This window comes from Schistocerca serialis, chromosome 3 (assembly GCF_023864345.2).
Source record: "Schistocerca serialis cubense isolate TAMUIC-IGC-003099 chromosome 3, iqSchSeri2.2, whole genome shotgun sequence".
Taxonomy (NCBI): domain Eukaryota; kingdom Metazoa; phylum Arthropoda; class Insecta; order Orthoptera; family Acrididae; genus Schistocerca; species Schistocerca serialis.
The window spans coordinates 165,507,927-165,523,350 of record NC_064640.1 but is presented as its reverse complement, the minus strand read 5'-3'; the positions used below and the strand labels follow the sequence as shown (position 1 = coordinate 165,523,350).

Below are 15,424 nucleotides of genomic sequence, written 5' to 3'. Positions count from 1 at the left end.
GTGACCTCTTTCTGGGTCTCCATTTGGCTGGTTGGTCAAATTGTGGAATATCCAGATTATTGGGACATCCAGATGTGACAGTGTCCCATTGTTAGACTGTATGGGAATGTGAAGGCAAGCATATTTGTCATCAAGTTTCTGGTTGACCATGTCTGACCACCACAAGCAGGAACGTGTGTATTGTGCACCAAACACATTGAACCCCTTCACATATGTGTCATCCAAAAACAAGTAACAGACTGTATGCAACGTTCTTTGTAGTCTAGCACCATTGGGCAGAGACCAGTAGCAAATGGACTAGGGAATTACTTTCCAATACATGGGCTGACATTAACACCAGATCATAAACGGCTGTTTGGATGGTGCCATGACAAGGAAACGTAGACTGATGATGACTGGCATTGCATTGTATTCAGTGATGAATCATGATTTTGCATGACCCTGGATGACCACTGTCCGCAAGGAGGTGGGGTGAGATGGGGAGAAGATCCGTTCTTCCAATGATTTGGAATGGCATGGTGGTGTTACTCCCGGCATCATGATATGAGGAGCCATCAGGCATGACTTCGTGCCACAGCAGGTAGTGATTGAGGGTCTCTGACAGCACAACATTACATTATGGACAACCTTGACCAGTTTTCAAAAGAATAGTGCTGGTCCACACATGCCATGGGTCTCTATCAACTGTCTGCATAATATTGCTGTGCTCCCATGCCCAGCAAGATCCCCAGATCTGTCCCCGATAGAACACGCATGAACCAGCTCAGACTTCCATACCAGCCCAGTGTGAGTATCCAGGATATAAAGATTTAGTTACAACATTTGTGGCCAACTTGCCTCAGGTGATGATACAGTGACTTTACACTAAGGGGACAAAATCATGAGATAGCGATATGCACATATACAAATATTTGTAGCATTACATACACAAGGTATAAAAGGGCAGTGCATTGGCAAAGCTTCATTTATACTCAGGTGATTCACATGAAAAGGTTCCCACAGTGATTACGGCTGCACATTGTGAATTAACAGACTTTGAACATGGAATGGTAGTTGGAATTAGAAACATGGGACATTGCATTTTGGAAATCATTTGGGAATTCAATATTCCAATATCTACAGTGTCAAGAGTGTGCTGATAATACCATATTTCATGCATTACCTCCCACGTGGATGATGCAGTGGCCGACTACCTTCAATTAATGACTGAGAGGAGCAGAATTTGTAGAGTTGTCTGTGCTAATAGATAAGCAATGCTGCACGAAATAACTACAGAAATTAGTGTGGGATGTACAATGAATGTATCTGTTGGGACAGCATGGCAGAATGTGGCATTAGTGGGCTATGGCAGCAGATGACCGATGTGAGTGCCTTTGCTAATAGCACAATATCGCCTGCACCACCTCTCATTGGCTCATGAGCATTTCGGTTGGACCCTAGATGACTGGAAAATAATCGCCAGGTTAGATGAGTCTGAATTTCAGTTGATAAGAGCTGTTGGTAGGGTTCAAATGTGGTGTAGACCCCAGAAAGCCATGGACCCAGGCTGCCAATAAGTTGCTGTGCAAGCTGGTGGTGACTTCCATAATGGTGTGTACTATGATTACGTGGAATAGACTAGGTCCTCTGGTCCAACTGAATCAATCATTGACTGGAAATGGTTATGATTGGCTACTTGGAGACCATTTGCAGCCATTCATTTACTTCATGTTCCCAAAAGATGATGGAATTTTTATGGATGGCAGTGCGCTATGTCACTGGGCCACAATTGTTCACAATTGAAGAACATTCTGGACAGTTCGAACAAATGATTTGCCTATGCAGATCACTGGACCTGAAGCCCATGAAACAATTATGGGGCATAGTCTACAGGTCAGTTCATGTACTTAATCCTGCACCAGCAACACTTTTGCAATTATGGACGGCTATTGAGGCAGTATGGCTCAATATTTCTGCAGGGGCTTTCAACTTGTTGAGTCCTTGCCACATCAAGTTGCTGCACTTTGCTGGGTGAAAGGAGGTCTGGCATGATATTAGGAGGTATTCCATGACTTTTGTCACCTCATTATATAACACCCTTACCAGAGCACACATCCAGTCCAGAGAGGTGCAATGTCAAACTGATAAGTGGGCTCATATGGCCAAGCTCTTTGTCAGTTTAACCTGATTTTGTATTCATTGGAATGTCATCACATGCCCTCTCAGCCTGTGGAGTTTAATTTTTGTTTTGTCCTCCCCTTCTTGGTGCTGTAGTTCTCTCCCCCCTCCTCACCCCCTCCCAAGGCAGTTAAAGAGATTTTTAGTCAAGAGATGAACATCTTGATATCTTGATTGTTTTTTCCATTTTTGCTTTTTATGTTGTCATAGAAGTTATCAAGTAGAATCATACTTTTAATTGTTTTCTAAATTATCCTGCAGCTAATAAAACTTTTTTACCAGTGATCCTTAGATGTAGTCTGTCAGTAAATTGAAGAGCAAGCTGGCAAGTCGCCACTCTGTCTACCAAACTACATCACAAGGAGCACCTGCAGGCTGTTTCCCAATGTTGGATTGGCCTCTTTGTAGCATACCTTTTAAATGAATGGCAATGCATTGCTCAGACGTGATTGGGATTGTGTATTTTCCACTAAATGTGTTAACAACATATGGAATACAGATATTAGTAACTAATATAACTAACACAAGAAATTCTCATCACCAGAAGCTACATAAACCACCACACCCTGTCCTTCACTTCTAGACAGGAAAACTGATTCTTCTCCATCCTGTACTGCAGGTAGGACATTCTTCTGTGAAAATCCATTTCCCCCACTGTAAGGGCTCTTCTGTGTCCTGACTATGTGTACAATATAACTACTTTTGTCTGTTAATTCACACACACACACACACACACACACACACACACACACACACACACACACACACGCACAGAGAGAGAGAGAGAGAGAGAGAGAGAGAGAGAGAGAGAGAGAGAATGAATCTTTTTCTGTGTATTTCACGTTTTGGGGACTTATTTCATTCGATTTAAAGTCCTTACTAGCAAAAGTCAACACTCAAAAATGTCTGACAAAACTCAGATATTCCAGTAGTGCATGTTTGTGCATCTTGTAACCAATGCTCACTAATGCATAGTACTGAAACTTCTGTAATATCACCACTTAGGAAGCCTTTTAATGCGCACAGCTGTTACTTGCAATTACTATACCAGTATATGCCTATGTACTTTAATATTTTTCTTCTAATGTTTGATAGTAAAAAGAATATCCTTCATACTTGGCAACTGATTTTGCTCTTATCCTTTTTTATGGGATGAGTGGTTGTAGTTGAACCTGTTGATGCCAGACATGCTAATGCCTGTTTTACTGTTACTGGTGTGTGGATTTGTGCTTTAAAGAGTCCCACTGTTACAACAGGAATTCAACCATGAGTAACATGGAAACCCATCCCCAATATTCTTTTTTCCTGTAGAAACATATGTTGTGTCTAGTAGATACAGACAATGATTTCAAAATGTACCAGAGCAACCTATGCCAAGTGAACTGTCACCAGTACTGTCTGCAGCTGTGTTCAAAAAGGTCTTCCTGCCTTTCAGCACTATTTAGACACAGGCAGTTGTGATACGATAGAGCTCAGTGAAGTACACATTAGTTTTGCAAGTAAATGAGGTCATTAGGTCCAGGTCAATTCCTTGTAATATTAGAAATTCTTATTCATTGTGTTATTTGCCACAAGTGCTATTACTGCTTGGCCTGCTTTTCTGAAATCTATACATAAATACTCTCAGTCCTTCATCTGCTGACTAAGTCCTGTACTAGACTTGAAACTTCTGGTAACGTCATGCTCCTTGTGTAGCGTAGCCTGTAACTGATGGCTACAGTTCAGTCTTGGCTACTATCTCCCAGGAATACTTTATCTTCCTGAATTTGCCTTTAACTTCCATATTCTAATCTCAGAACGGGATGGTGGGATGGACCTTGAGAGCTAGTGCAGTGCAGAGGAAGACTATTTAAGTGACTGAGTAATATGTCAAGGGCATACATCTACATTTCTATTCGTAATCTATCAGCAGCCAAACGGTGTGGCACAGGGTATGTAGTGTACCAGAAACATTGCCTGACTTTCCTATTCCATTTGTGTGTAATATGCAGGAATATAAATTGTTGGTACCCTTATCTGTAAGATGAAATTTCTCTAATTTTGGCCGTTAACAAGATGCACGTTGGAAGAAGTAATAAGTTTCTTAACTTGGATAGGTTGTGGGCTCTTGGAATTTTGAGAGTAAGCTCTCTGTAGTGCATAATGCATTTCTTGTAGTTTCTCCTGCTGTAATTAATGAATAATATCTTTAGCACAGTGTTGTTAGTTGAATGAACACTTGATGAATTGCACAGTTCTAATTTGAATCTTTTCCACCTCTTCCATTAATCCAACATGGTAATGTTCTTGAATTGCTGAACAATACCTAAGAACTGATGAAATAAGATTTTGATATGTGAGCTGCTTCAAGGGGGGAGGGGGGGGGGGGGACACTTTCTTAAACAATGTTCACACTGATGGGTTTGTCACAGAGACTTGTGCCCGGCACCGGAGAAACTTAGCTCAGGGACACGTGCCCAGCAGAAGTAGCCAAACTGAGCATTCTCGCTGGTGACATGTAGCCGGTCAATTGCATGGAACATGGCATCGGACACAGAACTTCTAGTTATTTGTGCTTGCACTGTGAATATAATTGTAAAAATGGAGAATAATCAGAGAAAGCAATGAAGGTAATAGGTGTGTAATTTTCTCCATAAACAGTGTTGTCATAGAGCTTACAGTTCAGTGATGAGTGACCTGAAAGTTCAAGACATACAGGATTTTCAAAAATTTTATTTTTATGTCTATGATGGACTTTTTAGATCTCAGTACTACACATTAAAAGGTATAATTTTTTGAGAAGCTGTAACTGCTGCTGAAAAACTTCCCATTACATTAAGCTTTTTAAATACTGGAGATTCGTAAAGCTCCTTAATGTACATGCATAGGATTTCAAAATCCAAAATCAGTGAAATAATGCAAAAGTGTTGGTTTATTACATCCTTCGGGAAGATCAGCGAATTGTAGATATATCAACAAACAATTCATCTCTGTCCGAACCTGGTATCTTCAAGAATGAACATCTGTTAAATTCACAGAGGAATTGTGACCTCAGTTTGTGAATTTTACTATCCAATTCTTTATCCAAAACAAAGATGTGAGTCATTTAAACGCCTTGCATTTGACGATGCATGGATACACATGCATAGTAGAAAATCTATCTGGGGTTTGTGCTGTGTTTTGGACAATTGAAAAGATACAGGCACATCTTCCAGGACAGAGTATTTCTCAGAATTATAACATCATTGATGCAGGCACGTGTTGCATGAATTTGCAACTTTTGCCACTCCTCATTGGCTACATGTGCCCGGCACAAATCAACATGACAAATCCCACAGAGTGAATGTAGCTTTGGAGTTCTATGGATAAATTTCAATTAGTTATTTCCAATCAGGCAATTTATGTGGCCATTTCACTTGAAATGACACTCCTCCAGTACTACTAAATACCTTATGGCAAGGTTTCATTCATCTTAACAAAGTTTATTAGGGTCTACAACTCAATATATGCAGAAGACAATGATTGAGACTTCCATAACCACTTTCAGGACATTTCGTCTTTATTTATTCACATGACCAGTTTTGAAACACTGGAACACATTATTAGGTGTTACAGGGATCATTACATCAGATAACAAAAAATTAGACAAAGTGCAATGCACATCCAGGTCTGACCACACTTATTAATGAGATTCATGCACCCATACCTTTCATTTCCAGTTTGAAATGTCGCAATCAGGGACTCTAGCTACACCAAAGGCTTCTGTTTAGACCAGTAGTTCTAAAATAAATTATCTTACTGGCATAACAAATAGTTGCCTGCCTTCAATAAAGATACCACTACTCACACAGTCATGGATGTCTTAGACAGAAGACACCTGTGAGCAACAATGCCATTTGAAATTGGAACAAAGCATTAATGTGGCAAATGTAAATGTTTTGGTGTGGGGCTGGAACAGGATTGCATCCTGGTTGCTAGTGAAATCAAGGAAAATTTTAAATTTAATGGAGATCATGAAATTTTACATTCCAGACTACATATTTAAGATAAGGTACGTAAATATTTAAGTGTGCCAAGATTTTACAGTGGTGCACTTACTATGTAAAAGCAGGGGACAGCCTTAGCTGCACCATCATTTTCTCCAGCTGTATCTTCACTGAGCAAGGTGGTGCAGTGGTTAGCACACTGGACTCGTATTCTGGAGGACGATGGTTCAAACCTGCATCAGTCCATTTTGACTTAATATTTCTGTGATAATCACTAAATTGCTTTGGGCAAATGCTGGGATGGTTCCTTTGAAAGGGCATGGCTGACTTCCTTCCCCAATCCGATGGGACCGATGACCTCGCCGTTTGATCCCCTACCCTGAATCAACAAATCAAACAACCAACCAGCTGTATCTTCAGAATGTGGCTTCCAAAAGAGTTTACTATGTTTTATTCTGTTAAATTCTGACAGCACTGGAGTGTGTGAGACATGATCTGGGAATTGAATTCCACATCTGTCTCAATTCTCTGAGAGCTGTGCATGATGTTTGCACATGTCATCAGAAGATAATAGTATTGCAATATCAAAGATAAATTTCTTAACTTTCAAAACGACTTGATAGTCATTTTGTTGGGTACCAAGGCATGGTGCCAATTCAGGTGAATGCATTAGCAGATACAGCAACCAAGGAAACATGTTAGCTAGGTGAAGAGACTCATTGTGCTATCTCCATTCATGCAGTATTGTTGCTGTTGTGCCGTACTTACTGAAAAGTGAGCACTTACCCGTTTAGCTGCAAACCTGTCTTCTATTTTCGATGATTTCTGTAAAGCAACTGAAGCAGTACCACACTGCCGACTGTTAACGAAGGTACAAACATACGGATTAGGTTCCCAGCTATGTGAGTAGCTCGAAGACTTCTTAAGTAACAGAACCCACTGTCTTTTCCTCGATGGTGAGTGTTCATCAGAGACAACAGTATTGTCAGGTGCGCTGCAAGAAGGTGTGATAGGACCACTGTTATTTTATATATACGTAAATGAAGTGGTGTACAGGTTAAACAGCAGTCTGTGACTATTTGCTGATGATGCTGTGATGTACGGGAAGGTGTCATCATTGAGTGACTATAGGAGAGCACAAGATGGCTTAGACAAAATTTCTAGTTGGTGTGATGAATGGTAGGTAGCTCTAAATGTAGAAAAATGTAAGTTAATGCAGTGCAGATGAGTAGGAGAAACAAACCCATAATGTTCAAATACAGTGTTAGTAGTGTGCTGCTTGACACAGTCACATTGATTAAATATCTAGGTGTAACATTCCAAAGCAGTATGAAATATGAAGGACCATAGTATGAAAGACAAATGGTCGACTTCAGTTTATTGTGAGAATTGTAGGAAAGCATGGGTAATCTGTAAAGGAGAACGCATATAGGATCTTAGTGCGACCTGTTGTTCAGTACTGTTTGAATGTTTGGGATCCACACCAGGTTGGATTAAGGAAAACAATAAAGCAGTTTAGAGGCAGGATGCTATATTTTTTACCAGTAGGTTTGAACAACATGCAAGTATTATATAGATGCTTCAGGAACTCAAATAGGAATCACTGGAGAGAAAGCAACATTCTTTTTGAGGAAAACTATTGAGAAAACTTAGGGAACTGGCATTGAGGCTGACTACAGAATGTGCCACCAATGTACATTTCGTGTAAGAACCATGAAGATAAGATTAGAGAGATTAGGGCTCATACAGAGGCATGTAGACTGTTGCTTTCCCTCACTATATGTGTGAATGAAACAGAAAAGGAAATTCCTAGTGGTGGTACAGGATGCCCTCTACCATGCACCATATGGTGGCTTGTGGAGTATGTATGTAGATGTAGATTGTGAGGTGTATTTTAATGTTTCATTTGATGTCAGGGGTGCGCTGTAAACTACTAAGGTAGAGAACTTATTTTTATTGTTGGTGGTTCATTGGATTTAATGCAGTATTTATGCATATAAATTCAAATGATGAGCTAACTGAAATTATCTAGCACTTGCAGGCACCTCTGTGTCATAAATAACAGCATAGAAGTGTGAGGCATACCATCATGTGGACTTTGTCATTGGCTGTAGTGATTCCTTAAAGGCTCTGTGTGTGGCTCTCGCAATTCACTCACTTAGAGTCTGCGCAGGGTACAGTTGTTGATGCATCATGACCTTTTTTTTGTCTGAAGCTCTGGGCGAGTTCATTCGCTCAAGGGGAGGCCAATGTTGTTTGCCTGCCTTTAGTCAGCTAACAACATGTTGCAATGGCAGAATCGAGGCACATGACCTGCAATCTTTCTCAAATGATTTTGCAGGTGTATTCAGTAAAAATATTTCATTTTTTCATTACTTGTAGATTTAAATGTCAACTTCATGATGATTTGCCCATCATTTCGTTAATGGTTATAGTTGTTGTGATATTTGAAATTAAGTAGGACGCCGCATGAAATTTGATACAGTTTGCAATGAAAAGTGGTGCTCGCTATGATTTTGCATTTGGTGCACATTACATAATGTGTTGCTGCATATGAAATTGAGCTAACATATTGAACTTTTTTAAGCTTCAGTGGAGGTATCTATCTGTCACCAGTCTCAAGAAAACTGATCTTAGGTAACACTGTCATTTGCGAATGCTCGTACAATCAATAAAGCCGGAAAGAATTATCATAACATTCCTCATATTTCATAAATGGTTTGTGATATCAAAACTAGATTTTAGCAAATGATAGCAAACAAGGGGGAGAGTATTTTGCCATATGATTATTATGCAAAACTTCTTTATCAACCATGTTATTCCGCTAACCAGAGACTTTTCCAATGAAAGAATATAGTTAAGGGCCATCAGTAGCCAGTGAAATGAGAGATGGTTTAGGTTTTGGAACAACATAAGTGAAGATATTACATGTTTATATTTGTATCGATGATGTGCTCTTTCATAAGCTATTGGCCATACTTGTCCACAGTTCCCCACTTAAGAAACTTAATAAACCACTGTCTCTTCATTCTCTTGCAGTGATGTCTGCACATGTTAGTGACATGACATTATGTAAACTCCACTGTGTTTTGGCAAAAGAAGCAAGTTTTAACATGGTGTTTTAATCAAAATTCACAACTCGTGACACATTTCTGAAAGTTACAAATGGTGAACAAGTCAGGTGAACATAAATTGCTGCTTTAATTCCATGTTCAGTGGAATTCTTTTTAGATGCTAACCAAATTAGAATTGACATTAGATCTTTTTGGGCGGTCATGATGCAAGTGTGGTCGTGGATGGGCTTCACTTAATATTTACAAAAAATGAGAGCATAGGCTTCAGTTTAGAATGGCATTTCCCTTTCAATACTTGGCATTTCTTCTACAGCATCCTCACCACCTGCCCTAACCCCTATCACTACTGCTCTCCTTCACCCATCCCCATTCCCACCCAGGAGATTCACCACTCTTTGGTGAGTATGTACTTGGCTACCGTGGGGCACCAGCTTTTACATCACTACATTTCTTTCTGTGCTGCAAACCAAGACTTCGACTATCTCTTCCCTCCACTGACTTTACGTTGGATGGTTCTTTTGATGCAGGCCCTGCCTGGACTTGGTTCATGATTTTAGTCTCGATTTTCAGTTTCACTCCTGGCAATGCCTTCACCTTCCATTAATGATTATATGGTCCCCATTATTGGGTTTCGCCTGCCATCTTTTCCAAATTTTACAGAAGTGCATGCCATGCAGGAAAGGTCACGCACTGTGGTGTATGCTCTGCCTCTATGCCCTTCCTCCCTTCATTCCTGTTGTCATAGTATGCCCAAAACCAAGCACTGTAGCCATCCTGCTGGTGTTGGGGGGGGGGGGGGGGGGGGTCATCCAGAACCTGTACAGTGGCAGCCCCTCAAGAACCTGTACAGTGGCAGCCCCTGAACCCACAGGGATCGCGTGGTTGGTGCCTGCACTGCACACTCCACTTGTATACCATGGAGTATGTGCCCATCATGACAGGGGCATGGGGACTCCCAGTAATGGATTACTGGCCACTGGCCAGATAGCCGTTCCTGTGGTCGGGGGATGCCCATGGGGAGAGCCCCCGTTCGGAGTGGGTGGCACCATAGTGGATAGTTCGCACATGGAGTGACTTAAACTTTCTTCCGCTGGTTGTCACATGACTCCAGCAGTCTCTCTGAAAGGAGAGGCCTTGTATGATGCAACTAAGTATGATCCCAATGTGTTCTCTTCCCTGGCCATGCCATGGGAGGAATGCAGGACTAGATGACGAGGAGAAAAATCCTCCCCCCCCCCCCCCCCCTTTCCCAGTACCTGGTGTATGCCAGGAGACTGACAAGGACAGCTTTTTGCCCACAAAACCTTTATTTTTTTGTCTCTCACATTGAAGACAAATATGGCTAAGTTGCAGCCATGTGTAAGGTGAAGAGCAATTCCCTCCCCTATTGAAACATCGTCTCCTGCCCAGTCACAGACGCTGCTCTCGTGTGAAAGGTTGGGTGACATTCCTGTGACTGTCACTCCCCACATGAGTCTCAATATGGCCTAGAGCATCATCTTCCACCATGATCTTCTTTTGCAATCTGACAATGAGCTGCAGGCCAACCTAGAGTGATGGGGTGTGCACTTCATCTGTCGTGTCTGTAGGGGACCGAGGGAAAACAGAGCTACTGAAGCCTTCATCTTCACTTGTGAGGGTGATACTTTGCCTGAGAAGGTCAAGGTGATGGTCTGTCTGTGTGACCTGAAACCCTGTGTTCCTCCTCCTATGAGATAATTCAGGTGTATGAAGTTCGGACATATGTCTTCCCAGTGCATCACTACCACTGTCTGGAGGGATTGTGGATGTCCATTGCACACGAACGTTTCTTTTGTCCCTCCACCTATCTTGTAAACTGTGGTGAGCCCCACTCTTCCTGCTCAGCAGATTGGTCCATTTTTAAGCGTGAGAAGAAAATCCAGGAGTATAAGATGTGGGCAAGCTCATATATCAAGAGGCCAGAAAAAAGTATGAGCGTATTAATCCCATACAAATGACACACTTACACTGCAACCACATCGTGGTTGCTTTTTTTGTTGACAGTGTTTTCCTCTGTTGTGCCTCATACCGTGGACCCTCAGAGCCTCCTGCCAATACCTGGCACCCCAGATGGTTGGGGCCCCTTCTGATGCTTTCATCACACCCTCTTTGGTAGCATTGGCTCCCCACCTGCTGTGGACACTGGTCCCCATCCCCCAACCAGAGGTGCCTCATCCTCCTCCAGCTTCTCTAGCTAGGAAGAGGTCCATTGGGACTCATACTTCCATGGTTCCTGCTGGTCCACTGCCAGACAACAGCCGATGGCTGAAGGAACCAGAGGCTGCTGGCCATCGACTTCTCCTTCTTCCTGTTTCCCTGAAAACCTTCCCAGTCCTCGTCTTCTAAGAAGAAGAAGGACAAAAGGAAGCCCTCTAAGAATCAGATCTCCCCAGGCAATGTGCCACAGAGAACCTATGTCAGTGGACCCCTAAAGTCTCAACTGGTGGCAGCACATGGCCCTATGTCATAATGCCCCCCCCCCCCCCCCCCTTTCTTCCCATCCTCTTGTCTGTTCATGCCACGTAGCCCCATAGCTACTGAGGTTATTTAAGAACTCTACCGACAGTGAGAGGGTATTGGGTGGAGTTTGTACTTATGTGCTGGACTTTGTATATAGTGAGCTTGTGCTTCTTGATTCACCTTTGGAGTTTGTGGATGTTTGCGTAAGGGCACATCAGGATTTTAACATCTGTAATGTTTAGCTTCCTCCCGGCTCTCAGCTGTGATAATATGAGTATGTCTGCACAGCAGCAAGGTAAATGTTTACCCTTTTCTGTGGTTTTCATGTAGTACATTTATTAAATTTTGTATGTGTTTCTCTGTTTAAGAGGGTTCATCTCGCATTTTTGTAAGAGTAAATTCATTCAGTCTTTAGCGCAGTTTTTTTTTTCTTCAAAGCAAACATCTGTCCATTTAGTAAGCCAGTCAGTCATGCTCCAGCTCTCGGCTGTGATACGGGTGCATCTACAGAGTGGCAAGTCAAGTTTTTATCCTTTTCTGTGTTTTCAGCGTAGTATATTTATTCAATTTTGGGCATGTTTATGTGTCTAAGAGGGTTAATATTGTCTCTTTGTAAGTGTAAATTCATTCAGTCTTTAGCAAAATAGTTGCTCACTTAACACCCACATACATAGTTCTTTAACGCTTTGGCATCCATTGGTGACATGTCAGGAGGGTAGCAAGTCACATATCTGGGATTGTCTGCTTTTATAGTTCACTTCTTCAGTTAGTCTTGCTAGGATGGATAGGATGTGTGCATGCTGTGTGCGGACACAGGTGCGGATGCAGGAGGAACTGTCCACAGTTCACAAACATCTGAACTTGCTGTTGGCTATGGTCAGTCACCTTCAGGCTGCTTCCTCAGGATATAGCAGTGGCAGAGAATCTGGCGGACTGCTTGGGCTACCTCAGGTGTCACTTGTTTTGCCCATGGGCTCTGCTTCTTAGGCACCTCCTAGTGCACCCTAAGCGGGGTATCTGCCATCACAGCAGGATGATTGGTGGGTGGTAATGAGTTTGCGTTGCTCGAGGTGGAGGACCATTGTAGAGACTGGCCACCTGGACTTGTCCATTCACTCTATGAGTGGACAGGTGGTCGCCGTTCAGCAGAGTTCAAGCAGGCACACAAGGAAATGAGTTTAGTGGTTATTGGGAGCTCCAAAATTAGGCACTTGCGGAGCTCCTTATGGAGGTAGCATTCAGGGCTGGAAAGAAAGCCAATATGTGCAATTGGTACATCTGCCGGGGGGCCTCAACCTGAGATGTGGTGGCAGTCTTCCCTGTGGCTATCGAGTGTGCAGGGTGCAGTCATCTGTTGTGGCTCACATCAGCACGAACGATGCTTGTTGCATGGGTTCTGAGATGATCCTCAGTTTGTACAGGCTGCTGGCAGAGGTTGTGAAAACTGCTGGCCTAAAGCACAGGGTGCAAGCAGAGCTTGCAATATGCAGCATCATTTCCAGAGTTAATCAGGGTTCTTTGGGTTGGAGCTGAGTGGAGGGTCTCAACCAAAGGCTTCGTTGACTCTGTGATGGCCTTGGCTGCAGATATCTAGACCTGCGTTATTGTGTGGGGATTTATAGGACTCTGCTTGATAGGTCAGGGGTGCACTATACAAAGGAAGCAGCTATTCGGGTAGCAGAGTACTTGTGGATTGCACATTAGGGTTTTTTAGGCTAGGCGGTATTTTGAGGTGCTCTAATGAACCTAATGAACACTCGCCAGTCGATTCACAGCAAGAGAAGTCAAATGGCATTCAAAATAAAGACACTTTGCCTGTCACAATTTTATCAGTAGACTGTTAAAAATATTTGTAATAGAGTCCAAATTTACTGCCCTCCAGGAAAGTTCTGATGCTCAAATTATTCTTGGGACTGAGAGCTGGCTGAAACATGGGGTGGAAAGCTCTGAGATATTTAGCGAGTCATGAAATGTATATAGGAAAGGCAGATTAGAGACCATAGGGGGAGGAGTGTTCACTGCAGTTGACAAAAATATTGAGGTCGATGTTGAGTGTGACAGTGAAGTTATCTGGTCGTGTATAACAGTTGTATGTGAAACCAAGTTAGTTAGTTAGATGTTTTTACCAGCCACATGATTCTGCTGTGGCAGTTCTATAGTCATTCAAAAATAGTCTATGGTCAGTAGTGTGTATGTCTTGAGCAGCTGGCTCAGCAGCCCACACACAGTGGAGATATCTTAGACCTCGTAACTACAAATAGGCCGGACCTTATCATCAATGTCAGTATCGAAATGGGGATTAGCGATCATGATGCCATATAGCAACTATGATTACAAAACCTAATAAATCAGTCGAGAACGCTAGAGGGGTGTTTCTGCCAGATAGAGCAGATAAGCAGTTATTAACATCTCACATAGACAGTGAATTGGTATCACTTAGTTCCAGTAAGCTGGATATAGAACAACTATGGGCAAAGTTTAAGCACATTGTAAATTGTGGTCTGGAGGGTTTCATGCATAGTAGGTGGATAAAGGATGGAAAAGACCCACCATGCTTTAATAACAAAATTTGGTGAATGCTGAGGAAGCAGAGGCAGTTGCCCTCTAGGTTTAAAAGGTGGTGCACAAATCATGACCAGTGAAGGTTAGCAGAGATTTGTGCATCTATGAAAAGATCTGGTCATGAAGCATACAACAACTACCACTGTCACACCTTATCAAAAGATCTGGCAGAGTACCTGAGAAAATTTGGGTCATGTGTAAAATCACTAAGCAGGTCTAAAGCTTCCATTCAGTCTCTTGTTGACCAGTCTGGTGTGGCAGTTGCTGATAGCGAAACAAAAGCCTAAGTTTTAAATTTCACATTAAATAAATTGTTTACATAGCAGAAAAATACAAAAATATTGTCATTTGACCATCGGTCAGACTCCCGTATGGACGACATAGAAATATGCACTCCTGGCACAGAGAAACATTTGAAAGATTTGGAAACAAATAAATCACCAGGCTGAGATGGAATCTCAGTTCGCTTTTACAAAGTGTACTCTTCTGCATTGGCGACCCCTTATTTAGCTTGCATTTATCATGTATCTCTTGCCCAGCACAAAGTTCCAAGTCATTGGAAAAAAGCACAGGTGACTCCAGTATATAAGAAAGGTAGGAAAACAGACCCACAAAATTACAGACCAGTATCTCTGATTTCTGTTTGCTGCAGAATCCTTGAACATATTCTCAGGTTGAATATAACAAATAGTCTTGAGACTGAGAAGCTTATGTCCATGAATCAGCATGGTTTTAGGAAGCATCATTAATGTGAAACTCAGCTTACCTTTTTCTCTCATGATACACTGAGAACTATGGATGAAGGGCAACAGGCAAATTCCATATTTCTAGATTGCCACACTGCTGCATGATGTGGTATCCTTACCAGATAGGACTGATGGAGTACATTGAAAAAGTTCAAAGAAGGGCAGTACATTTTGTATTATTGCAAAATATGGGAGAGAGTGTCACAGAAATGATACAGGATTTGGGCTGGACATCATTAAAAGAAAGGCATTTTTCGTTGCGACGGAATCTTCTCACGAAATTGCAATCACCATCTTTCTCCTCCGAAAGCGAAAATATTTTGTTGACACCCCCCTACATAGGGAGAAACAATCACCATGATAAAATAAGGGAAATCGAAGCTCATACGGAAATATATAGGTGTTCGTTCTTTCCGCGCACTATGTTAGATTGGAATAA

General features: G+C 42.0%; 1 protein-coding gene across 1 annotated transcript in view; it reads left to right on the top strand.

Moving 5' to 3' along the window:
• The window catches only part of LOC126469882 (E3 ubiquitin-protein ligase HERC2), an 846,528-nt gene that overhangs the window by 473,253 nt on the left and 357,851 nt on the right, over window positions 1-15,424 (top strand). The gene's annotated exons all lie outside the window — the stretch shown is intronic.